We start from the raw sequence: 26,660 nt of genomic DNA, 5'->3' as shown, positions 1-26,660 counted from the left end.
TGACATCAAGTGCAGTCTGGGGAGTCCTTCTCATCCAAGCAGGCCTTTGCATACAGCAAACGTGTCGATGTCCATATACACAGGAGCCACAGCAGTGTCTGTAACTAGTCTCTCGTCTGGTCAGTACATCTTTGTTGCTATGAGAGATATTTTTCTTGCCTTGTTTTGGCTGATTTCTCTGATCTTAGTCTCTCGGAATCTCGTTTCATCTGCTGAGAACAGACCATAAAGAGGAAATGGGCATTTAGGTTGTCTTGTGCATTTTCACTAGATGTGCAGAAGCACTTCCCTCCAAGATCTGCATGCAGTACGTTACAGGCACCTTGTCACTTCATAGTCTCTTTCCAGTGCAGGATATGTAGCTTTGGATTGTTATGAGAGAAATAAAAAATATATTTCGCTTGGGTCATAGCTATAGCAGTAACTTGAGGATGTGATCTCAGTGAAGAGATGTACTTGTGTGGTGTAGTGGAAACAGTTTCCCACAGTCTCTTGCGGGTTGCTTTGCTAACTGCTTTTGTAGAGGTCGGTGCAAGGTGCTAGTGAGACATTGGTGGATGATGTAGTGACAGTAAAAAGTTCAACTGCTATAGTGTGTCCTGTTATTTATCTTCAGAACCCTTGAGATAAATGTGATGAATAAGTGCGTCGTCCTCTTTCCTCCCATACCCAATCACTAAAGCTCTGCTTTCATGTGGGGCTTTCTCTGTTCATTGTCTGCCCAGGATTAAGGTTCTGGTGCTGATGTTTTTCCCAGCAGGAGTTCTAATTTTCCTGAGAAGCAAATAGTGCTTTTGTCATAGCATATCAAAATACTCATGAAAGGTGATTAGCTGGAAGAAACGAACATACTACTGAGATGCACCGAAAGGGAAGTCTGATAGTCTAGTGAGCAAGACACTGAAATCTAGTTTCTGCATTTGGCTTTGCTGTGGACATGTGGAACAACCTTGGTCAAGTCAGTTAGCTGTGCTTTGTAAGATGATGCAAAAAATATTTCTCTTCTCAACTTTTTGCCTATGTGTCTTTTTAAAATATGTGCTCCTTCTGCAGTGAGTCTCTTCTACTGTGTGTGTGCATAGTGCTCACCTCCATGTGTGGCTGCTTACTGGTGAGGACCTTTGGAAAGTACTGTAATGCCCATAACAACGATAAAGGGAGTGTGAGCCTGTTCAGAAAATGAGCTCTGCGTTTTGTCTTGAAAACGTGTGTCAGTGCTCCTCAAAAATTAGTATCTCTGAACTCCCACCTTTCCACAAGGCTCAGAAAAACAAGGCTACAAAACATTAGGATGCAGCTGATGGAAGGAGGACTGGAAGGCTAGGAGGGTGAGGAGGGGAGGCATCAGGGTGGGTACTGGTGGTGGTCCTCAATCTGCTTCTGTTACTCTATTGCATTGGGAGCCAGCTCTGTCCTTGAAGAAGATGGATACTTCACCCCCCCCGGGACAGTATAGCTGAGAAGAAAAAGGGCTTGAGAACAGGAGTAGAGGTTGGTGTTCTCAGTAAGGACAATATGACTGTAGACTGAGCTTTCATGAGAAAGCAGGTTTATATGGAATCTGACACCCTAGAAGAGGCTGTGGGAAACCATTTCCACCATCGCTGGCATAATTATGACTTTGAAAAAAAGATCCCAAACAAACAAATTCCCAGAGATGGGGAGATGATGATGAGGAACAAGATTCTTTAGCATAGCATGTTCTGGGGTACCATGTTGAATAAGTACCATAGACAAGCCTTTGCTTGCTTGTTTCCTAAAGCAGAAAAAGGAAAAACTATTATCTCTAGTCCTTAAAGTATATAATAGTCTATACTGCCTTTTAATGCAAAATCTCTTGCAGCAGTGTGTAGTTTAGCAAGCTGTTCTAAATTCCTGTTCAAGATTTCATCCACATTAGTGTAAGTTTTTTGGGTTTTACCTCTGCTGGGGTAAGAAGCTTCAGGTTTTCTCACTTTTAGACCCACGATCCAAATCCTTTCTAGTGCAGAAGGTCCAGCTAAGGAGACTGATAAATTAGGCAACACAGAACTGCTGCCTACAGCAGCTAGATCACTTCTGATTTGTAGATGAGGTCATTTGCAGCTGAGGCAAGTATTTTACACAGTTCATGCTCGCTCTTGGTGTGTTTTATCTCTTTGAGGACTTTAAGAGCTCTTTTCTTTGAGTCATCTTTGATTCAGGTGGACAGCAGCACAAAATTGAATGTAGATACACAGTTGTGTGCCATACATTTAAAACCAGACAAACAAAAAACACGACCAGCACCATCCCCCCAAAAAACCCCAAAAGCCCTAGACATTTGATGTGCCTTCCAGTTTTGTCTTCAGTTTTGTCATCTTCTCTGCCTGTGTCATAGATGCCATTTGGACCATGGCTTTGCTATTAGTTTTCCTGTTTAAAATCTCAGGGGTCTTGGTTTGGTTTTTTGTTTCTGCTGTTGTTGTGTCCCCCGTCCCCCGTCCGTCCCCCGGGATGCTGTGGATTTTAGCATTCTTTTGCCTATTCAGCCATTTAAGACATGAAAATCATTAGTAAATTGGGGAAAGGATGGGATTCAATGGAATATTTTCCAAGTGATAGAATACTAGTGGTTTTAGGGGAAAGAGTTTAATTCAGTGTATCTTCATAGACACCAGCTATTCTTTATCCCCCTTGTTTATGTTATCTCCACGGCCATGCTTGAAGGATTGTTTTGCTCAGCTTGATTCCCTCTCATGTCTTGATCCCTGCCAAGCCAGTGTTCTTGGCTGCTTTCAGATACATGGAGAGAGTAAACATTCACCATCAATAGTATGAAGTTTGTTCAGTGGCTTTAATAACAACCAGATACAGTACTGAACAGTGCCATGCACATACTTGGATTGGATGGGTGGGCATACCTTTCAATTGATTGGGGTTTGCAAAGACAAAAACCACAGAACCATGAAAGTCATGCTTTGATATTAGGTTTTCCATGAGAAATCTCAACACAAATCTGTTTATCTGGGCAATAGCCAGCTGGACATTTGCTAAGTATGAGGAAAGATGTTCTGCTGTAAATGCTTTGACATAAACCAAGTGCCTTTTTCCCAAACTATCTGCTGTTAAGCAGGTCTACACACTTTAATGGCATTGTTCCTTGGGCCAGCAGCTTCTTTTGACAATACTCTCTTGATTCATCCCACCATAATTTGTTTCCATGTGGTTGACCTGCTGGGTCAGTAGTAGAAGGCTTCATCTGCCTCTTTGAAGGCTGGATTTGCTCAACACTGCAACTGCTTAGTATAATGTGCCTTTCAGAAATAAAGCGTAATCAGTACAGCAGTGCATATCAACACTGTCTAGCATTAAGTTCCTAACTTTGGCTTCATGATGCCTGTTCTTGGTTGTATGTGGTGGGGTGTCTGGCAGTCCTGGGAAATAAACAGGGGATCAAATTGCTTTGACTGTGGCAATCAGTGCCTAGTGAGATGGATAGCTGTGGGGGAGGCTGCTAGAATTCAACCCTAAACCCAAATACACTGCTACTGTCTATAATGCAGCTATACTCTTTTCCCATAGGCAGTTCTCCCTGCTAAACTGGTGTCAGGCATGTAGGATTTCTGCTCACGTGCATCTCATAGTCCTTCCTACAGTTCTTTTATCTCGCAGCATTTGAGAGCAAATTTGTCCTCCCCAGAGTATTTAATGAAATTAGAGGCACTTTGCTATAAACTTGTCATGAATAAATGGGTATTGCCCTAACTCACTACTTTTGTTTCAGAATCTTTCCTGGGGTATTTGAGTTCCTCCCTTAGTCTTGATGAGAGGTATGAGCCCACAGATAGCTTGTAGTAGCACACCACCTGGCATACCACACACGGTATTGACCTGGCTTGCAGAGCAAGCTTTTGCATTCAAGATAGATATGTTTACAGTGAAGAAACAGAATTGCCATCCAGGAAAAAACCAAACAAACACGATTATGTAGAGGATGAAATCAAACTTGCTGCTAAAGGAAAAAGCTGGGGCAGTCTGGAGGCACACAGAGACATGCACGGGTGGCGAGTGCGTGTGTGCCTGTGCAAGAGAGCAGGAGCGAGCGAGCGAGAGGAAGCCCTGAAAGTTAAACCCCTCCTGCAGCTCTGCATCTGCTCTGAGTCACTGGTATGACTCACACTGACAGTGTTCACGTTAGCTAGCGTTCAGATGGAGCAGCTCTGGCAACAGAAGAAGCAGGTTATATTATTGATTACCTGCTGCAGCAGACAGTTGCGCCAAGATTTTTTTTTACGACCACAGATGAAACAGAGGAGGCTCTACTGAGTACCGTTATATTATTGTTTTCTTAAGGTAAGAATGCCTGTTATTTACTAGAGAAGGATGGGAAAGGGAATTTAGAGCTTGTGAAGGCTGAGTCTCTGCTGCTGCTTATTCTCAGAGGATGCTGATCTTTGGAGCTGCGTTACTGCAAACCTCTGTCTTGACTGTTTGCAGTGCAATGTGGAGAATCATATGGCTAATGAGTAGTGCATGACCTAGGAAACAAAATAACTATATTCTCATTCATTGATGTTATGTAAGGCATGGCAGCCATGTTAAAGACAGAAGACCTCTTTCGAAGAAACAGTGCTGCTAGATGGTAGGGCAAGGAAAACAACCACTTTTTAAGCAGCCCTTGGTTCTTTGGAAAGCGCTGCAGTTCTGTAGTTCTTGCTTAAAAATAAATTTACTGACTTCTGAATTGCTGTGTTAATAGAATAAAAACCAGTGGCATTAAAAATAGCAAAATAATTGTTTACCTTTAGAATCACAGTGTTGTTTTGCCTTCAGCATTCAGGCTGGGAGCGTGTGCATGCTGTGATCTGTGCAGTGCCTGGATGTAAACAGTTTCTTCAAATACTTTATATGATACTTCCAGATATTGGAGTGGTTTTCATTTTGTGCCACTAAAAGCCAGTGTGTATATGTATGTCCTGTTCTGACAATTGGTTACATGCAAAAAGTAGGACATATTCTAGTTAGTGTTGACATATGCAGAGTGGGTAAAACAGTTTTTTCGTAGTGGCTTTGCTGTTTTATTCACTCTTGTGCTGTAATTTTAATGTAGTCTAGACTGGTATTGCTACTTATGTGGAATCCACTGAGTCTTGACCTTTGCTGTACTCCTCACAAGAACTGCAATAATGCATTTACCTTAATTTCTTTTTCCTTTTCTTTCCTTTTTTTTCTCCCTCTCCCTGCCCCCCCATTTATTTTGGATTTGTAAGGCAGTGTCTTTTTAAAGTGCATCTGCTCTTAGTAACAAGGGAGCCTGGTCACTTCTGTGTATTATTTTCAGAATGAGAGAAGGAGTATATTTTCAAAACCTGGTCATTTACTAGCTTACTTTCAGCTACTTGAAATTACCACTCATTTTCTTGTAGAATTTACATAAAAATTACCACTGCCTTCTCCTCTCAAAGAAATATGGTGCTGTAATAAGGTCATTTAAAAATGACAACATACTTCAGGTTCTTCTATTTGCTAATTTGTAGCACACTGATGCACAGTGTTTTCATTGCTGTGAATTAACTAGATTTGGTGTTACTTCCTCTTTTAAAAAAGATTAGGTTTCTTACTAAAATGGAAAGTAAGGTTTGCTAGTGCATTTATAGTATACACTTCTTGTGGCATCCAACTTAGAAAACTACAGTGTGAGAGAAGCTTTTAAAACAGTCACTCATGGATGCCCATCTCCCAGAGCAAAATTTTGGTGACTAATTTTAATGATTTATGTTTCTGTTATAAAATATTTCTCATGTTACAACATTATAAATGCAAGCTAGTTTAAACAATGTTATGGTTGCTTTTAGGACTGCTCACTAACAAAGTTCTGGCACATGGCAGTCTTTCATTCCCCTCCCAAATCCGAACAAGTCCAAATAAAACGGTCTTTACAGTCTTAATTTTTTGACCGATTTGTATCTGAATTACTGTTTTCTGAGATAGCATGCCAGAATTGTGTTTACCTTCAAGTTTGCCTTTAAGTATGTATGCATTTAGAGTACGGATTCTGTATTATGTCAAACCAGAACAAATAATTTATTATGATAAAACTCAATTATCTTCAACTGAGTTTATATAATTTATTTATTAATGCATTGTGGGCACAGTTAAATAATTACCATTTTTAAAAGAAATTTAAAGAACATGCTTAACATCTAAAAAACAGGATGACAGCCTCTGAGTCAACACAACCCTGAAGACAGCCTCTCCGTCCTACTTGTCTGTAAACTCTTTGTGCAAGTGCTGACCACCAGACAGAACTCCCTCTGATTCGTCTCATTCTCGTGCTGCCTGCTACGTCCCTCTGTCTGCTGCTGGAATGCCACTAAGTGAAAAAGAGCATCAGCTTAAAAAGAACAAAAAGCCCAGCCTCACAAGATGGCTAGACAGTTTGCTTTATTGAGTTGGAAAGCTTCTGGGAAGAGCTACAGCAATTTTAGTGGTCTTTGTTGTGATCCTATCTTGGTAATTACATGCCTTCTTTTAGGTATATTAACAAGTCACAACTAAAGCGTAAATATCCAAGGTAGGAGAGATTTGTGCAGGGAAGTGATCATAACTCTGTGGTAAGTGCAAAGGAAGCAGCTGTGTTTAATCCTTCTATGCAGGGATTTTGTAGTAAGTATAATAGGGCTTCTCAAAGTCTGCCCTCTAAGCACCCTGAAAGTTAGTTTTTGTTGCTTCAAGTTGGCTTTGCATTAGGCCATAAAGGCAACAAATGGCAGAAGCTGTTGGGACCATTTCACCTGTACTTTTGGCAGGACTTGAAGTGTGAGAGTTCATGATCTCCTTGGCCTTTCTTTTCTGTAGTAAAGGTTTGTTATCGCCAGTGAACCCAAGCAGAAGATCCAGCTCACTGTTCTCCCCTCCTGTTCCTAACCTACAGGACTTCACCAGTGCTCACATGGCTGGTTTTCTTGTCTCTGCATTACTCTAGAGCCATGTTTTGTTATCTCTGCCCTCACTGAAGCTTTTGCGTACTTCCTGCTGAAGTTTAAGCCCCCTTTTTTCATTCTCACTTCAGCTGCTCTACTGTAACCTATTTAATGATTCTCTTCCCTTGTTAGGTTCTCCACCTAGGCAAGCCTTAAATGGTGCAAAGCTGCAAAGCTCTTCCCTTTTGCTCCTGTGCCGTTTGTGTTGCGAAGGACAGGTGGGGTGTTCAGCTGTCCTTTTACTTGTTTCTTCCTTTGTAAAACCTGCTGCTGTTTTCTGTGGCTTTCTTTATGGCCATGCCCTGTGTTATTCTGAGAGCCCTTCACCTGCCTTCCTGGCACTTCGGAAGCAGTGCTGCTGGATTAGCTCTGATCTCGTACATATTCTGCTTCCTCAGCCCTCGAGCAGAAGTTTCGAAGTGGGCAGTGGCATCATCCTTGTGCATGCTGTTCTACCTCTCCCTGCTGTGGCAGGGGGAAGTGACTCCGCAGGAAACACAGCTGTTGCTGTGGGTAGTAAGTGGAGAAATGAGAGCCACGTGAAATTAAAGCATTTCTCCAAAATTCTTGAAGCTCTGAGACCTTCAGTGGGAGGAAGCACTCTCTTACTTTACACAAAAGCTATGTCAGCAATGATTTATAGCTAGCCTTGCTAAATGGCTGGTAAAGAACTTAGGGGAAATCCAGTCTTGTTATTGAAATGAATTTATGTGAATCATCTTTAATATGGGTGAGTTGTTGATCATGTTACTGTTTTACTTAATGATCAACCCAAACTGGAGCACTGCTGTATCAGATGCTGAGTTTTACACACTGTAGAAGATGGTCCGTGCACTGAATAAAGATTCTTCCCCCCCCGCCCCCACAAAAAATGGTTGCTACATTTTCTGTGGTGATTTGCTGTTTGATATTAGACTTTCTGAAAGAGGACTCTGCAGTATATGAAAAAGCAGCAGTATATTGGTGTTTGTGTGGTACATCCCTGTGTCACAGAACAGCACAGCATTTCTGTTTTCAAATCTAAATTTGAAAAGGAGGGAGGGAAAAAGTTTGAGTTGGGTTTTTTACAAGTTTTTGTTTCTTTTTTTGTGTGTTAGAAATAAGCCCCTGGAAACGAGTTACACTGGAATAAAATCCTTGCCTGTGAGCAGTATGAAGAGCACTGTTTGCAATACTGAACCATCTTGTTTGTTGGAGAACTCATCTTTTTATTTGCCTAATTTTTAGAAATGACAATTTTTACATGAGTTGTTTTGGGGGTCTTTTATTTGTGTATGTATCTACAGGGCATCTGCTTTGTCCTTTTCCTGTTTTCTGAATAAGTCTTGTTTGGATTAGATTTGTTGCCTGGTTTTAAAGAGGCAGGGGAAGGAACTGTTAAATCTTCGTTTATACTGTGTCCTGAAAAGCTCTTCACTTAATCCCTGGAGCACTTCAAGCAGGGGGACACAGAGGGAGGCAGTGAACATGTCCTGTTTGCCCTGGAAGGCCCAAACTATTAGAGGGGCTCCCACTTCATTGCATTGCGTGAGGTTTTGTATCACACAGAAAAAGTCACAGTCTCAATTTTTGTCTGTTGAAACCTTTGTGTATTCTTGAGCATGTGTTAGTTTAAATAAAGAGTGAAGGGTGCAGCCTATACTGTGAATATAGCAATGATGTTCCTTTCATTTGCCTTCAGAGTCTGAGTTCCCACTTGACTAGTCTGTCATGACTATAGTCCCCCTGCCCTGCTCTGCACTCGGAGCCAGCGTAAGGATGAGTATAGTTCATTTTGCTCTGGTTAAATGAGATTATGGCCTGGATTACGATGGCACGTTATTTCTGTGCTGAATTCTCCTTTTATTTTATAAGGATGCAGAAATCTGGGATTAGCTCAGTTTTCGTTTCAGTTTGATGCTTCATCTTTTAAAGCAGCAGAGTACCTCTGGGTCTGCTGTGTGGGCTTAAATAAATAGTAGTGAATTGGTAGGTTTGATATCTCACATGACTGTGAATTGACCTTCTGTGTTCAGGTGAAACACAGTTTAAAAAGAGTGGGTTCATGATCCTTAATTCAGATTTACTTTTTAGATAAATACTTGCTAGTGCCAGATGGCAGAGCTGCTACAGGCAGAGTTGAATAACAGAGCATGTTCACTTCTGCAGGTTATTTTGGCAGCAAATCTGATTTAAAAAAAAAAAAAGACAACAACATTGCAATATTCTAGATTGCACTAAAAAGCCAGTAACTTCATCAGGGTTCCCGTGTGTGATCGGTAAGTGTATTTTAAGCCCCAGATTCCTGAAATACAAGCTGCTTTAAAAGATCTTCTGTCTCATATCAGAAATAGACACTAATGGTCTGACTTTAAAGCAAAAGATTTATTTTTTCCCTGGCATCAATGTTATTTCTGTTGGGCAACTGGGCAGGCTTCCCCTGAGGACATATGGACCAACATGGTAAAATGTTGATTCTTTTAATGCATGTAGAAGGATGTGAAAAAAATAATACCATGCTGACAGCATCTTCTGTTGTTTCAGGAAAGCTTGCAAAAAGAGCTCTTTTGAGCTCTGTACATTAGTATGAAGGATTTGTATGAAAAGGACTGCATCCTGAGTATTACTATCACTAAATATTAGTATTGTGGCTGTGAATACACGACATAAAAATACATGCAGCTGAGCTGGCTAGAATGAGGTCTTTCTGTTATAAACTCTCTCTCAAATGTGGGTGCCTGGGAAAAGTTCATTAAATTATCCTCTGTTCCTGAGATAAGTGGATGACTTTCAATTGTATTTTGGTAAACAGGAGGTAGTGAGTAATAGGAAGAATGTGGCCTTTGTGGTTTTGCCTACATAAGAAAGATTTCTAATTATTGTCCCATAGCTTTGTAGACTCATTGGTGAGAACATGATATTAAAAACTCGGGTACTTCTACAGGACGGTGATTTTACACAGCAGAGTTGCATGGAAAAGTGACTACTCTTTTGCCAGTACATATGTAGTGAGGCAGACTTGCAAACTAGACCAGAAATGGACTTTGGAAAGAAAGACTAATGGGGAATTAGACGGGATTCTTCTTGGGTGCCCTCCTATGAAATCTGCAGTTCACCTGGGGAATAGAAGGGAACTGGGACAAGTTTGATCTCAAATTTATGAATTTCAGAGAAATCGCTTGTGATCTTACATCAGAAAGTAAGTTGAGAGTGCTTATGTTTGCATATTGGCCAATTTTAGAATTTATAGCATAGTGTGAGTAAGCATTCACACCATCATGTAATTTGCTTTTTCCCAACACTAGGTATTGCTTGCTACTGGGCAGAAGCAAGTTAAATGAAGTTTTAATCCTAAATTCATCTTGAAGTGATGTAGTGTCTTATAGAGGATGCTATGAGAGACCCTACAGGGCTTTGCCATCTTTACTGGATGTTCACAAACAGTTTGTACAATCAGTTTATCTATAGCACTTTCACTAAAATACATGGTGAATGGAAGTAGCCACTTAAGGGTGTGGGCAATGTTATAGATTAAAGTAAGAAAGCGGAGTTGAATTGAAGGGTATTGTGTTTGACAGCGTTTAATCCATGCTCCAAGGATCCAGACCTGTGGTCTCTGGAGTGAAACTGCCACTACCATTGCAAGAGGTGCTCAAGAGGCTTATTTTGGTGAGCTCCACAAAGCCATGGCTGGAGGGATCAGAGTGAAATAGTCAGGATTGTCTCCCATGCCACAACCTTAATTTGTCACATTGCTGTATGGTGAAATTACATCCGTTATTGTTGCCTCCCTTTTACCAGCATCTTTTGCAACTGAATGCACACGAGTATTATTGCCCTTTTAACTGATACGGTCTGAGAGAGACTGAATCAGTTATCTGAGGGCTCCTCCGTAATGAAACTGCAAATGCTGCCCAGCATTCAGCTCCTGTGGGCCTGAGTGGGCAGACTAAGACAGGGCTTTGCTGCCAGTGGGGCAGGCTGGATTGTGAAGGGCAGAGATGCCTGCGGGTGGGAGGCCAAGGCAGCAACAGTCCTCCTGGCTCCTGCCATCCAGCCCTCTTCTCCTCCCCTTCTGCCATGAAAGCCCGGTTTCTGCCAGCTGCTCTGTGCCCCGGAGAGGGAGGTGGAGGTGGTGGCAGTTTGCATGGGGCAGTTGGCGTGTTCAGTTTTTCCCCTTGAAGAAGAGCTCTCTCACAGGATCCTTTTGAAGGTGCCATGTCATTTCAGTGCATGGGGGTAGCAGAAAGGGCTGAGCACCTTCAGGGTACAGAGAGCAGTAAGAGAGAGGACCTGGTTGGGCACGTGGAAAAATAAACTTCCATTTGCACAGGGAGTGCTTGAAGGAAGCAGCTGCTTTTGTGCTTGGAAGTGATGGGAGGCTGCCAGCGTGTGTGTGTAAGGAGGGCCTTGGCTTCAACACCCATGGTGTCTGACTTTTCACTACCTTGCTGACTTTTCACTACCTTCTAAATACTTTGTCTTTTTTGTGGGATGCAAGTATTTCCTAATAACTCAAGAAGAACTGAACGTTCTTTTCTGTGCTTGTTAGTGGGATTTATATTTCAGGTATGTAAACATCCCCACAGCCTTTCATTTCATGGAAAATCAAAAAATGTTACAAGGGGCCACTGGTAAGATTTTATTGAGGGCTAGAAACAATTTGGCACATGTAACTATTGTCTCTTCAAAAACTGGGCTTGTCTTTAAATACCGATTTTACATGAAATTTAGCAGAAAGATGGAAATGGAGGGCAGAATACTTATCTGTGAAGATCTGCTTAGCTGATGTTATATTTGTTGTAAGTAGCAGACAAGAACTCGCTAGTAATTTGACTCAATTTGTCTGAAGATTTGATACCCCTTCCTGTAATGAGCAAAACATCCAGGATAAATGGGAAGAGTGTTTGCTTCCTAGCACAGTGCTTACTTGCTGCTAACCCTAACTGTACTAAAAACGTTTGCAAACTTCTAAAAGGCTTCTAAGAGGAAGAAGGGAGGTAGCAAATAGGCATTTGGGAGGGCTGTGGTAGCTGATGGAGAGTGCAATATTTTGCAGCAAATTTTTTTTTTTTCTTTTTGAAAGTATGACATCTTTCCCAACTTCCCTACAACTTTCCCAACTTTCCTACAACTTGCACTTTTTTTCCCCATTCCTCTGTGATTCATATTACTGGGACCCAAGAAAACAATGTCTTCACAGTAACCATGTGGCTGTTTATATGCAAAAATTAATAATGCAGCCTAGATTTCATAGAATCATAGAATAGTTTGGTTTGAAAGGGACCTTTAAAGGTCATCTAGTCCAACCCCCCCCCATTGTGCTGCACATTTCATGGCTGGAGTGCCCAATGTTCCAATTTGCACCAGCTCTCAAGTTGCATTTGGGGGTCCATAAAATACATCTGCATGACAAGGTCAGTGCAATGGATTACCCTAAAAGGAAAACCCATCTTAATGTCAACATCTCAGGGATTTGATAAAACTGAACACCTCAGAAAATTATCATTTGGTTATACTGCATGAAGATAATTTCCACCCATTACTACTTGGATGCTTAGTTTTACAATGGAATATTGTTTTGCCTGAAAGCATAGCCTCCTGTGATAAAAAAGAGACAGGCGTGTGGGCATTCGGTAGCTAACAAAAATGTGTCTTACTGTGACACTAATATAATAAATGAAAGAAGGGAGTGCAAATTTTAGGTACTGGACACCATTCATTTATTGTCAACAATATTACAAAACTGTTCAAGTTGGTTCACTGTGGTCCTGGGTGTTCTTCATAAACCTCATCTCTTCTGCATAAGCATGTAATAAATGGTTGGATTGATCATGCTTGTAATTAATAGCAAACCAGGGCTTTTCCTTAATATTTAAAATAGAATGTGAAATACACGATTTGCTCATGCAAACCAATTTGACCTTGGGACTGTATTTTGTAATCTTTTCCTCGCTTCCCATTTTGCATGACAGCACTCCTTAGCTAGACTGGCTTGTGGAGGTGTGTATGTGACAATGTTGAGGAACAGACCTAATGTCGGGGCATGCTGTGGCTTCTGGCTCCATGTCTGTTCAATCTGGGGAGGTATTGGCATGTACTATGATTTTCTTTCCATGAAAATCAGGTGCAGAGCAAGGTAAATTGTGACTGTGTTTCTGCCCGACAAGAAGTTGTGACTTGTTCAGGAACACAGCTTAGCATTAGGAATGCTAAAGCAGTGCTGCAGCCAGTGATCTAGATACAGTCACAGATGTGTGTTTTATTTCTTCCCAACTGAGAGCTGAAAATAGCTGAAACTTTAATGTTGTGAAAGTACAGGTTGCATACATAATGCAAGCAAATCTGAAATAATTCTGGGGAAGTCAGATCAAGACAAGGCAAGTTTCCTCTTTTTCTGTAAAGCATATTTTGATATGATGGTGATAGCATCTTGTGTAAGTTAGTACTGCAGAAAGAGTTGCCACATCGATCACAATAATAATTTGCTCAGAATGAAGAGAGTTGATGTTCTTTCAAATCCTGAAGACTGGTGTTTCAAAATGGGGAATATAAGGGAAGACTTTGGGAAATCATACATAGTTTACAAACGAGTTTAAAGAATGCTGCATTTTATTTGCCCCAAGGCAAAGGAGAAGATCAGACAGAGCACAGCGGGACACACAGTGTATTCTACCTTCTGTCTGCTTGAGGTTTGTTGCAGGGGTCATAACTATCTTGACCTAGAAAAAGAATGTGCTGCCTGGGTTTATAGGCTGATTGTTGGAAACTGGAGCCTTTAAAATATGTTTACAGGAGATGTCTTCAGAGCTGCATTGGGTCTGACTACTTGCTTTGAATGAGTATTTATTTGCAGCTCTACTGTCATGTGGTTCATCCTCAGCTGCTTGTCCGCTGCAGAGGTTTCTGCTCTTCAAATTTGCCAGCATAAACAGCAAATGTAGTCATTCCCCAGCTTGGTTCTGTCAAAGTGCTTTGGTTTACATTGTACCTTTTGCATACTGTTCTGTTTTGCTCTTTTTTTCTGTCCAAGTATTCTTTTTTCTTTTTTTTTTTTTTCTTTTTTTTTTAAGTTTAGGTTGTACCAACATGTGCAGTTTTGCTGAAGGAGGAGGGGAAAAGCGAGTACGAGCAATGGGAGGCAGTAGCTTGGATTGGTTTAACTCCCATCCAAAGAGCATGTCTGTTGGACTGTGCCCAGATCAAAGCTAGCCTCTGGGCAAAGTAGCTCTGTTTTTTCTCTGTTTAACTAATGGACAAAATCACACCTGGTGTCATGGGTTGCTGGTACCCTTCAGAGATATTGTCACCACATTTAATTGCAAAGGAAAAGTATTTGTTTTGTTCCTCCCTGGAGTGATTTAGCTGCTGTCCAGTGAGTGAGAAAGAGGGAAGAAGGGAAAGAAGAGGAGAAAGTGAGGGATTTTCAACAGGACACCCCCTATCATTTTTATGTTTGTTTTATATCACACTTTTAGGTTTCCCCACAGGAAATGATGTCATGTGCTTCACTTTCTGCAGTATTTAGGAATAATGGCATGGCAGAATTAATTGAGAACTGATGTTCTCCTCAATTTGCGTGGTAGCCCTGGTTGCAAGTACAAGCAATTGGGGAGGAAAAAAATCTCACTATATATCATTTCCTTACAGTGAATGGCTTTAAAATCCGGCAGCAAGCACTAAGGCTTGAACTGCCATCATCAGTCGATTGCAAAACAATTTCTATATGGTTTTAATTAAGCAAAAACATGCTGCAGTCTTTGAAGAATCTTTTTTTCCATCATCATCATTTCTTAATGTAGAAGGCCAGAGGCAGAACATGCCAAGAAGCTGGTGCTTTGGTGTGGTCTGCAGTAGTGCATTACCACGCTCTGCTGTGGTTTTACTGCTATTACAGGACAATGTAATTTAACAACTGTACAATGTAGGGTGAAAAAGAGGATCTTGAGTTGGTGCCCAGTTAGTCTTTCATATGCAAGTGACCTTGGACTCTCTGGGCTTACTACCTGGGCATGTACTACTGGTGTTCAGTTTAGTTGTTATGGCTAAAGCTAGCACTATAGTGGTTCTTAATCAGGTACCAATGCGCAACAGAATTGGAATGCAACTAAAAAATGTGATTGTGTCAAAGAGGAGAACTTACAGGCAGACTCTAGAAATGTAGTTGAAGAACCAGAGTTGCTTTTAGAATGGGGTGCAGAGCAGGAGGGCACCTGCAGGAGGTCAGAACTTGCTGGGAGATAGGTAAGTAAGACTTGCTTTCTCTGCAGAAATTGCAATATTTTTCTAAAAATCTCACCGACGGACTGATTTTAAAACACGTCGCTCTAGAATGCGTGATTTCCAGTGTTGCTCTGCAAAATGGGTGTGACTTCCTGATGTTAGTGAGCAAGGTATGAATATAACTTGCCAGCAGAGAAACTCAATGTACTTACTAGGTCGCACTGTGTCTCTATTTTACAAGTGTGTGAGCTAAGCCACAGAGATGAAAGGGATTTGCCTGTGGCCACAGAACTAGTCATTTTTTTGTCATAGTATTGTAAATAGGATTTTTAAATTCCTTATCATCTCTGCCATTTTTATTTCTTCATTTTAAGTGAAATGAATAATGACTTACCAGGTTTACGTATTTATATTAAATGTCCTGAAGGTGAATGGTGGTTTAGTATATTACAGGGTTATAATGTAGCAGGTCCATTGTATCAGCCCTTGATCTTGTGACTGTGGCTGGTTGTGACTTGCTTTTTTAGTAGCTTTCGTGGTGTTTGGGAGCTTTCACAGTACGTGCCCTGCTTTTTGAATGGAAAAAGAAAAAATAACTATACCAAATAAATACAGTTGAAGTTATAAAGGATACCAGTTTGGAACTTTGTGTGCCTGCACTGAATTTACCAAAATAAAAATGATTTAAAATAGTAAATGACTTTGCCAAAAACTATTGCATGTCACATTTAACCCTGAGCCCCACATAATGTCCGATGTCTCTGTCCTCATTGAGAAACTCTCCAAAAGCCAGGGTAAGTAAAATGCTTTGTAACTTCTCATCTGAACTGACAGTCATAGAAGCAAACCTCAAGTTCGTTCTGCCTTCACCTTGGACAATGAAAAGAGAAGAAAACTTGAGCCGCCTTATAGGCCACTTCTGTTAAGAGGTATAATTTTGTAAGAAATTTTAGATGCTTTGCTGATGGGTGCATAGAAGCATAGGGCTGGATGGGGTTTCCTGAGTTGTTGAGTCGTCTTAACAGTGACATAATGCTCCTTTTATATGGAAACCAAGTTTTTCCTTGGCTAAACTAGCTTTCTTGGTTGCTATTATTCCAGTTAGGTTACTTATTTTGTTAACATCCACTTATCTTAATGCTTTTTTCACCTTTCTGGCATTTAGCCCTTGTCACGTATTTCTGAGAGCAAATTGTAACTCATCTCAGCCTTCACTTGCTGAGCTTAACAATTTTTTGTCTGCTCTGCGGAGGCTGACTCTCTGTTGTCCTCATAAGCTTTTCTCTACACTTGTTACAGATTGAGGTTGGCAATGTTTAACTTGTAGCCAGTGTTCTGACTCAGTCTTATTGCTGCTTTTTGTAGTGACGAACCCATTGGCCGGTACAACCTAACAACACAGTATCTGCCCTTTTTGTGACTGCATTGCCTGACACCGAGGTCTTCCTTCTTCTTAGTTTTTCTCAACTGATAAACTCCCTATTTGTAGTGGAATTTCTTCTTGTTAGTCTGTAGTGTGTTGTTTTGTCTTAGTGCTTTTGAACTTCAAATATTTCTTTTACTTCAGTCCTGGCTCTTCTTTGATAGTTTTGATTTTCTTAATATTTACATACAGCACTGTAAACTGATGAATTGCATCTTAATTACTGCATCACAAATCTGAACACTTTTTGCTTTATGTATGAATCTTCCCTGAATTTAATGTTTTAAGCAGTAAAACTGCTTAAACTGATCAGAATATTTTTCTGTGAATTAAAGTTTCAGCTTTCGTAATCCTACTGTATATATTTATGTATTTGCCCCATCTATCAATTTTACTAGAGAATTATCTTCTCCGCATAGCAACCTGTTATCTTGCAACAGTTTTGTGGTACCACGGTCAAAGATTTCTAACATGCACTGTTGTAGCAAAATGGCAGATATTTCAGGTTAAAAATCATACTTGTTCTCATCCTGGAGACCATACTAGTTGAAGAGCTTTTGTTTTGGCCTTAAGATAAAAAATTTGATCCATAGTTATTTGCTAACTCCCAGGTACACAGTTAATGTCTTTGTTCTATTCTTCTGAGTGTAAATAGACAGGTGAAGGTGTGAAACTGAATGATCAACTTGTGTGGTACATCAGTTGTGCAGTAAGCAATTGGTTATAAATTGTTGTTTTCCTTCTGTAACGCTTTTGGAAATGTGAAATAACTGTACTGCTGGTGCCAGTGGCCCTGTAACAACAGGTAGTCCAGCAGTGGAACAGTTTGCCAAGAGAGGTTGAACAGTTTCCGTCCTTGTTGGTTTTTAAGACCCAACTGTATAAAGCCCTGAGCAACCTTTTCTGAGCTGAGAGGTGATCCTGCTTGGAGCAGAAAGCTGGACTATCCTTTGCAGCCTGAATTATTCTGTAAAGTCAGATTCTACTACCTCTTGCTGAGGAACAGGTTTCGTCTTGGAAGGAGATGTGCAGTGGAGTAATTATTCAGCAGTGTGTGCTGAACACACTAGTGTTGCTTTGCGGGGTTTGGCTTCTGCTCTTCTGTAATGTCTCAGCCTGCAAGGTGCTGCGATGCTGCAAAGGGGAAATTGTGCAGCTAGCCTGCATGGATTCACGTAAATTCTCTTTCATTCTGACAGGATTTTTGTGTCATTAGAAAAAAAAAAAAAAGAAGAAAAAAAAGGATATGTCTGAGGTGGTCATGTCTCAGCTATAGCAGGAGATAGTAACTTCAGTAGGACTACATTAGAGGAAGTCTGTCTCTTGCCTTCAAGGTCAAAGGCTGAGAAGGTGAACCCAAAGTATTCAACTGGCTGCTGTCTTGGACCGTCCTGCAGCCCAGCCCATTTCCCATCAGATTCATCCACATTTCACTCTCCAGTTTGCTCCCTCGTCCTGATCCCCCACTTTTTTATACTGCATGTTACTTTACTTCTGGGTTTGCTTCTGGAGTGAGTTGGTAGAGATAACTCACTCCATGGGCTGCTCCCCATATGGACAGCACTGTGCCAGGTTTGTCTGCGTACCTCACCTCGTTCTCCATGCCGGCAGGTTTTGCACTATCCAGCATCGCAGCTACCCTCATGCCAGTGTGTGAGGCACCTGCTCCTAGTTTACCTCTATAAAGTACCATTCTTCTGTTGGGTTGCAACACAGCTCTTGCATCATTTCGGAAACTGTAAACCTGAAATTCAGAACAGTACTCTCACAAAATAATGATCGTGCCTTAAGATCACCATGGGGGCTGAGAAGAGACCATGGGAGTGAAATGTTAGGATACTGTGTGACAACTGGCTTAGGCAGAACAGAAGCAGCCTTGGGCAACGTGACGGGGAGCCTCCCCTGCACCTCAGGGCCTTGCTCAGGGGCCAACTGCAATAGCTGGTGGATTAAGTGGTGTAGATGTTGGATTTGGCTGGCTACAGAGGGAGCCTAGGAAGGCTGTGGCTTTCTCAGGTTAAAGTTAACCTTCATGTCTAGCAGCCTTACTTTCGTGCCATGTGAATTGTGTATCTGACAATGAACTTGGATAAGGATTCTGGACTGACTGATTTATGGGATAAAACGTGCTAGGAAATGTCTTGATTATACTTCTTGAAGGGAGAAAACCCCATTAAGATGCCTGTTGCTTAGGTGAGGTGAGTGATGTTGGTATGGCCAAGGACGGTATGTTCCTTGTCACGATGGAAGAGCTGTGGGTGTTGGCAGCAAGAAATGAAGCTCTTTAATCTCTCAGCCCCTGGCATCTGAATTCAGTCTGGATCTGCAGGAAGTAAAAATTCTTTGGGGATCTGGGTTCAGTTGTTAGCTCTTCTGTTTTGCAGAGCATCCTCTTGGGAAAGTAGTTGCAGTGCCATGTGGTGACCTCAACACTGACTGCAGCTGGAATGAGCAGATGGGACAAGATAGTTGAGTTGAGAAGCTGTGATGGGAGAGCTTGATTGTCACTGGTGACATGAAGTAGCTACTTTATTGAGCTTCCTATACCGTAACTGTATTGAGTCTTTTACAGACTTAATAGAAAAGTATTTTAGTTAAATGCATTGTATTTTCATTAATACAGTAGAAGGGAGATAGACATCACAGTCCTTAAGTGTAAAATGGTACAGTAACAGTACCTGATTCTGAAATTTCTCTTTTGGCTTTATTCTTATGTTCTCTTTTCTTAGAATTGATCCACAGTCCAGATTCTGTTTCAAATGGTAAAGGAGCTGTGTTATAAAATGTAAAAAATGCAGAGTGTTAACAAGTTTTTAGTGGTTTTTTGTTTGTTTTTTTTTTTAATTGTTCCTATATTTATTGCTTTCCCCCAAATTTTTTTTCCTATACTACTAGCCTGCTTATTTGGATCCATTCAGTCAGAAACAGTTTGTCCTTTTTGTCTTTCAGGCTTTATTAAAAAAGAACTGGATGCACATGCTGAATTTCATCTGTGAAAGATGGAGTAAGGTAATATAATTTTAGTGATTGCTACTATAATGTGTGATGATCTGTGGACACTGAATGCAAAGGTTCAAAGACTAAATAAATTAGAGGCAGACAAAGCAAAAGCAACTTCGGCCTCAGAAATAATGAAGTGCTGACAAGATCCTATGTTCTGATATCAGTGGCATGCTTACCCTATGTTTTGCTCTGTGGCCAGAGGTTTTCTGCTATCATTGGTGCGTTGTCCACAGAAGCTCAAGTAGGTCATTATCTAGTGACAGTGTGATTCATTCATCTTTGAAAAAGTGATGTGCTTCTGGAAATTTGTGACATTTAAAGTACAGCCTATGCTGAAAAGCCAAGACTTGTCACCTGTTCCCACCATATGAACAAACTGGTGGTTCTTTAATTTTCTTCCCTTGAACATCTTAGGTCGACAGAGATGGAAGAAGATAGATCTGCCTTTGTTGTCATTGAATATTGCTGTAGCATAGAGCAATATCCTTCAGGATAAGAACCGAATCCCATTGGGCACTTCACAGACATTTGTCAAGTATTTAGTTCTCCACAGTGAAAGAGCTACTTTATGTCCTGTGATGTGGCAGGGGGCAGAGGCTGATGGTCACATTACTAGGCCCTGAGAGGTGAGTATATGTGCTGGTGGGGTTCCTGTTAGAAGAAGACTCTTGTGAGAAGACTGTTCCCCACTCGTTTCCAAGCAAAGTTCAGTAATAGGACTCTTCTTGCTTCCTGTGGGCCAGAGCAGCACTTGGTGGGTTGTGTGTCAGGCTGACCAGCTGCACCTGGCTTCTGGGATTTCAGAGAGTAAGAAAAGTTGTGGCACATGTGCTGGTGATGTGTGGGATATGGCCTTAACTGCAAGGCAATATGAAGCAGACACCAATCAAATGAGTTTTCTGGTAGAGGCAGGATGTTTTGCTGGTCTGGGAGTAGGAGGCACTGAGAGGTGAAACGTGATGCTCATGGTCACATCTGATGGTCATGGTCACATGGGTAATCATGTGCAGAAATTGAGGGGGAACCCTCAGTCTCCTCATCTTTCATGTAGTGCCCTCAGTACCCTTTTATAGAGTTCAGCAAAGAATGAATGTTGAGTATAGTTGGTGGTGAACAGTAGTGACTTCTCAGAGATGTTATTCCCCAACTCCTGCTAAAGGAGAACAAGCTCATTTGTAAGATCAAGCAGACAGAGTCAGCAAATGCACTTTCTCATGCAGCATTGCTTTTCTTGTGTCAGATGTGTGTCTTAATGCAGACTGAGGATCAATTACTGAAAAGTCTAGAGAGGTGTGCTGCCATGGTTGTGCATACATCTGGAATTAAAGCAAGCGGTTGATACCATGGACTGGGTTATTTAACTGGGGCAGAATGGAATACAGTGCACAACAGGATGCTGCAGGGGCTTATGTGTAATTTTTTCCTTTCACCATCTTGAACCGTTCAGTGAAGAATAACTTGGGAATCAGGCATGCACTTACAGATCTTTCTCAATCCAGGGATGAAGTTGCCAGCAGCAAATTAGCATTGCCAGACCCTGTAGCTAGCTTTACTGTGATTTAGAAGGAATTGCAGTAATACTAGTCATTCATGCCATCTTTCTTTCTTCTATTAATCATTGTCTGCATTGGAAAAGATAGGCCTGGGGCAGTCCGGCATCTCCATCCAGTTCAGTGCTGCTTCTTGCTGAAGAAATTAAAAAACAATGTCATTCTTCCCCAAAACAGCTAAGTCTTCTCCCCTGTGGGGTCTGTCTCCACACTTTCAAAGAAATCTGTAACAACAGAGGAAAAGACCAGCATTTGGGGCTCCCCTACAGGGACAGCATATCATCCTAATGAAGTGTTTCTCAAGTATGGCCCTGGCTGTGCAATCAACTCCATATAGACAGATAGCACTACTCATTTGAAGCTTTATGTTAGATTAGGTCTGGAGAGAAAATAGGAAAGAAAGAAAAGAGAATGCCACCCACTTCTGTTTGCCTGCTCACTTCGTATTTTGGTGCACGTTTTCTTTCAACTGATTTGGATTTAGTGGCAGCTTCATTACAAGTCAAACTCAGTGTTGCATATGTAAAGCTCCACATAGCTTTTTTTGATTGATGCTCCTTAATGTATAAAACAGAGTTTATCTCTAGTGGCACCCTTTTTAAGTAGCAGTCCCTGCTTTCTCTTCAGTCAGTTCTCTGGGTGACACATCCAGAAAATGTGCTGTGCTAAAGCACATACTGATATAGGTGATGAACAAACTGCGTGAGTGACTGACTAAAGAGACGTAATTGTTATTAGCACAGCAAGCTGCTTTAAGGTTGTTGTTGTTAGCTTTTACTGCAAGTTTACTATCTGCTTTTACAGTTTGTTTTTTAACAAAAACCAGCATTCACTAGTTTGTTCCTTCTCCTTTTCGCTTCTTGCCAGTTTGTAAAGTATATTAAAATGCAGAGCAGGCCATGCGTGAATGCATGGCTGTGTTAAATGTGCAGTGATGCTGTTTCTTAGACCATCATGTTCATCATCTTCTTGTTAGTGCTAGATCGATTGTGTGCACCATGCCTGATTGGTATGTATAATTGCAGTAACTACATGTGCTGTTATTGCATAATGTGAGGCACTTGGCCTTTCAATAATGTTCTATATTCCATTAGGTGTTTTTCTGACTCTGCTGATCCTAGTCTGCAGAGTTAACCATGACTTTAGCAATGAAGACAGATGAAAGACTGAGTTTGAATAATAACTTAAATGAAGGCATAATTAGATTGAGTAGAGCCTGAATGCAGGGAGAGGGACAGAAAGAAGGGTAAGAGGACATGATGATACATAGCTAATGAGAACGGCTGTAGAGGGCACAGAGTCAGGGAGAAGGAGGCAGCAGAATTTCAGATGTTTTAAGTGTCTGGGGATTACAATGATCTGTGGGTTATTACTTTGTTTCTTTACTATGATGACTTCTGTCTCTTTTTACAAGTATTTAACCTACATGTGTTCTGTGCAAGCGCAAAAATAAATTAAGGGTTTTCTGGAATTAAATGCTACTCTTACATCAAGGCATTTAAAGTGTTTGGAACATTATCCTGTCCAAGCTTACATTCAATTCAATAACATTCATTTTACTCCTGTGTTTGCATTTTAATTATAAAGCTGTTACAGTGTTTAAAAATTCCAAAATGTCCAGTACCTAATTGTTAATAATCTCAGCGTTATCCTTGGGAGATACATAGATGAACTATCACAGAATCATTATGAGGATTTCAGGAATAATGGTTTCACTAAAACATACTGAGGCTGAGGATTAACGCTTAATCTGAACGTTCTAAACCAATCCCCAAAATCAGCTGCCTACCATACTACTTGCATTCTTGGAAACTTTGCATATGGATCATTTCCTACTTCCAGTGGTATTTTCCATATAGCTAGGAAGATAAGATAGGAAGTGACCATGCAGGTCCTCAAGTCCAGACCTCCATACATCTCAAAAGGTCTGGACTGTGCAGTACAAACACCTGCCAACTCTCTGTATGGTCTCCAAGGCTAGGTGGAATACAATAGCTTGAAGCACTGTAATAAAAGACAAAAATCTGCAGTGGTAGTATGCCTCAGACTGGGGCATTGCTAGCATCCTTGTCTCTGCAGAATAAATAGCAGAAAAGGCTCCTAGTTATTTTTAGCTTTAGTGCATGATTTTTCACAACTTTTGGGAGGGCAGGGCAGATGGGCTTTAAATACATGAAGTCAAATTTTCAAATACGTACCTTTAATCTGAACTCGGACATCTCAATAAAAGTCCTTTGTAGACACTGAGCACCTGCAGCCCTTGGTGAAGTCAGGAGCAGTTGTCAGTGATCCGAGGTCTCACAGGAAGTCAGGCCAGTCTTAAAGTCTACATCAGGAGAAATCTTAATTTTCTGCTCATTTTACTAGGACTGAAGCTTATAGTTACACATGTGCTCATGTGCTGCCTCTAAGCTAAGTTGCTGTGCTGCACCAGAGTTTATTGAGGTGCCCCATAAGTATTAATTTAGGCAGAGCCCGAGTAGAAGTTTTTAGCCATGATATTCAGGAGGAGTCTTAACTGGCTGCCTGTTTTGAACATTGTGTGACATGTACAGACAGCTACAAACCTACTTGTAAAACACCAGGATGCTCAACTCACACTTCTACTGTTTGAAGAATGAATGAATCAATAAGGAGGTGTCTTAAAATTCAGGCCCAATTTGTCTGAAGGAGGCAATGTACACAAATATCACCTTCTTAACAAGATGATTGCTTTCAGCTCAAGGCATAGAAAATGCCAATTTGGGTCAAAAAAAGAGCTTAAAATTGCAGACTAAGCGAATGTTTTGTGTACTTTTAAGGTATTTTTTGCAAATCTTTTTCATGTGTATGGCAAGCTGATAGAGATACGAAAGTGCTAGAACAACAAGAAAAGGTGTCGTGGTTTAACCCCAGCCAGCAACTAAACACCACGCAGCCGCTCACTCACTCCCCCCCACCCAGTGGGATGGGGGAGAAAATCGGGAAAAGAAGCAAAACCCGTGGGTTGAGATAAGAACGGTTTAATAGAACAGAAAAAGAAGAAACTAATAATGATAATGATAACACTAATAAAATGACAACAGAAATAATGAAAGGATTGGAATGTACAAATGATGCGCAGTGCAATTGCTCACCACCCGCCGACCGACACCCAGCCAGTCCCCGAGCAGCGATTCCCCGCCCCCCACTCCCCAGTTCCTATACTAGATGGGACGTCCCATGGTATGGAATACACCGTTGGCCAGTTTGGGTCAGGTGCCCTGGCTGTGTCCTGTGCCAACTTCTTGTGCCCCTCCAGCTTTCTCACTGGCTGGGCATGAGAAGCTGAAAAATCCTTGACATTAGTCTAAACACTACTGAGCAACAACTGAAAACATCAGTGTGTTATCAACATTCTTCGCATAGTGAACTCAAAACATAGCACTGTACCAGCTACTAGGAAGACAGTTAACTCTATCCCAGCTGAAACCAGGACAAAAGGAAAAAAAGAAAAAAGGTTCCTACATCCTATCAGGCAGTTTTCTTGAACTGGATAACGTATTTATCCTTTTAAAAAGTCTTTAAATTTTGTCAAGAAAATCATGCCTCAGCACAAAAACTTTTCCAGATGTAGCATGCTTGAGTGACCCAACAAACTGGAAAGTCTATGTGAACATATTCAACAGTTTGTGAATATAAGAAATTGTACTGAATGGTAGAAATCTAAGGTACTGTCCAGCTCTTAAAGAGGCTCGTGTAACAGAGATCTGAGAAGCATCTCAGATCCGCACTGGGATTTCCCATATCAAGTTAAACAAGGGCCCTAGCTATATCCTGCTGTATATCTTGTGATCTTGGGGTCTCAGGAGCTTTCAGGAAGTCTTGGGTATTTTACTCATAATTTGTAATCTCAGAAGAGGCATCCAGTTTTTGCATCTCTCATATTTTAAAAGCAATCAGACTTTCTGGCTGCCAGAGCGACTTTTTAAGTTGCTGTATTGGGAACTTCCAAATAGGGAATTTCTTAAAGGCACCTTTTTTTTATGTGTAATTAAGATACAGATCCATTACTAAGATTTTTTAGAGGATTTTTATTACTTGATACTATTGAATGTTATATATGTATCTCTAAGGAAATGGAAAATGTGATCTAGGTAACTTCAGGCTTGTTAATTTGACCTTAATAACCTCAAAAATTTTTGAAGGAATGAATAATTAAAGACACTGGAGCTGAGTGGAAGGAGGATGAAACACGATCTGTTTTGCTAAGATAGGTCATGTCAGACTGACCTAGTATCTTTTTTTAATAAGAAAGTAGGTTATCTAGAAAAAGAAAAAATGTGCTAGATCTAGTCTCTCTGGATTCTACTGAACCATTTAACATGGTGCTGCATCAAAATTACTGTTCAAGGCAGACAAGATTAGGTTAGTGTAAGAACCGTGAACTCATGCAAAGAACTGGCACGAGGGGAGACAACAGGAGGTAGATGTATGAGATTAATTATTCTTTGGGAGTTGACTTGTTTAGTTTTCTTGAGGCTTTTGTTGTTGTTGTTGTTGAGTTGATTTTGTTGTCATGTTGTATTGAAAGCAGGCTGTTGAAACTTGCTGATGGGAGGAGGACATTAATTTCCAGCACACAGTTTTAGATGGAATGACTATACAAGTAATTGTACAATTAGGTAATACTGAAGGGATGGAATTCAACACAGCAAAGTGTCAGACCACACACACTGGCAGGAATTCACTTACTGAGTTTAACCTTGGTGTCAAAATTAGCAGTCTAAGCTCTTATATAATCAGTGGAAAGAGGCAGATTTTTAATTAGGCACCCAACTCCTGCCTTTATCTCTTGGCTGTTAACAGAGCCTAGGCACCTGACTGGCATCTGTGCTGAATGCCTGAAATTGGATGGTGCTACAGCCTCAGCTTGGGAAGTAATGCAACAACTTTTCCTATGAACAGGGAGTTCAGCGATGGAAGACTTTGAAGGAGAAATGCCTATGTGAGGGTAAGTGGGTTCAAGTTTGTCTCTAGTCTGTCAATTTGACACCATCATGAAAGCGATGGATGGGATCCAGGAAAGTGTCAGGAGACGTATTTCCAGTTGAGGGAGGGCAACTCAGCTGGGTGTGTCTGGGCTGGGACCTGATCTGGAGTAAGTGTGCAACATTTCTTGCAATATCCAAGAAACTTCAGCTCAGTATGTAACAGATACAGAGAAGACCTTCAGGGATGGTCAAAGGAATGATGTTTCAAGAGGAGTCTGAAACAGCTGTGTTGGGTATGTCAGGAAGACTAGCAAAATGGGAAATGTAATTGCTCCAGCTATGCTGCTGGAGTCATGGGGACCTTTGGAAAGTGGCTGATACCAGCTTGGTGATAGCTAACAAGCAGGATGTCTATAGTCCATCAGAGGACTAATCAAAGTCTATGTGTAACAGTGTGGTATCATAGGAAGATTATGATATGGAAACAGAAATGTCCAGACATATGATTTAGAGGTGACATGAACTGAATATGTTGCACTTCTTAGTGATTGGAGTTTGTGTGTGTACGTAGCACATGGAAAAAATA

The 26,660-nt window shown here is 41.0% G+C and overlaps 1 protein-coding gene across 9 annotated transcripts in view; it reads left to right on the top strand.

The window, feature by feature from the left end:
- Positions 1-26,660, top strand: part of INPP4A (inositol polyphosphate-4-phosphatase type I A) — a 130,409-nt gene that overhangs the window by 30,679 nt on the left and 73,070 nt on the right. For all 9 annotated transcript variants that reach the window (XM_052773558.1, XM_052773557.1, XM_052773562.1 and 6 more), the window contains exon 2: positions 19,519-19,578. The gene's annotated coding sequence lies outside the window, so the exon portion shown is untranslated. The remainder of the gene's footprint in view (positions 1-19,518; positions 19,579-26,660) is intronic.

The sequence above is a fragment of the Harpia harpyja genome, chromosome 22 (genome assembly GCF_026419915.1).
Source record: "Harpia harpyja isolate bHarHar1 chromosome 22, bHarHar1 primary haplotype, whole genome shotgun sequence".
Lineage (NCBI taxonomy): Eukaryota > Metazoa > Chordata > Aves > Accipitriformes > Accipitridae > Harpia > Harpia harpyja.
Note: the sequence above shows the minus strand (reverse complement) of the source record. Positions and strands in the feature narration are given on the sequence as shown.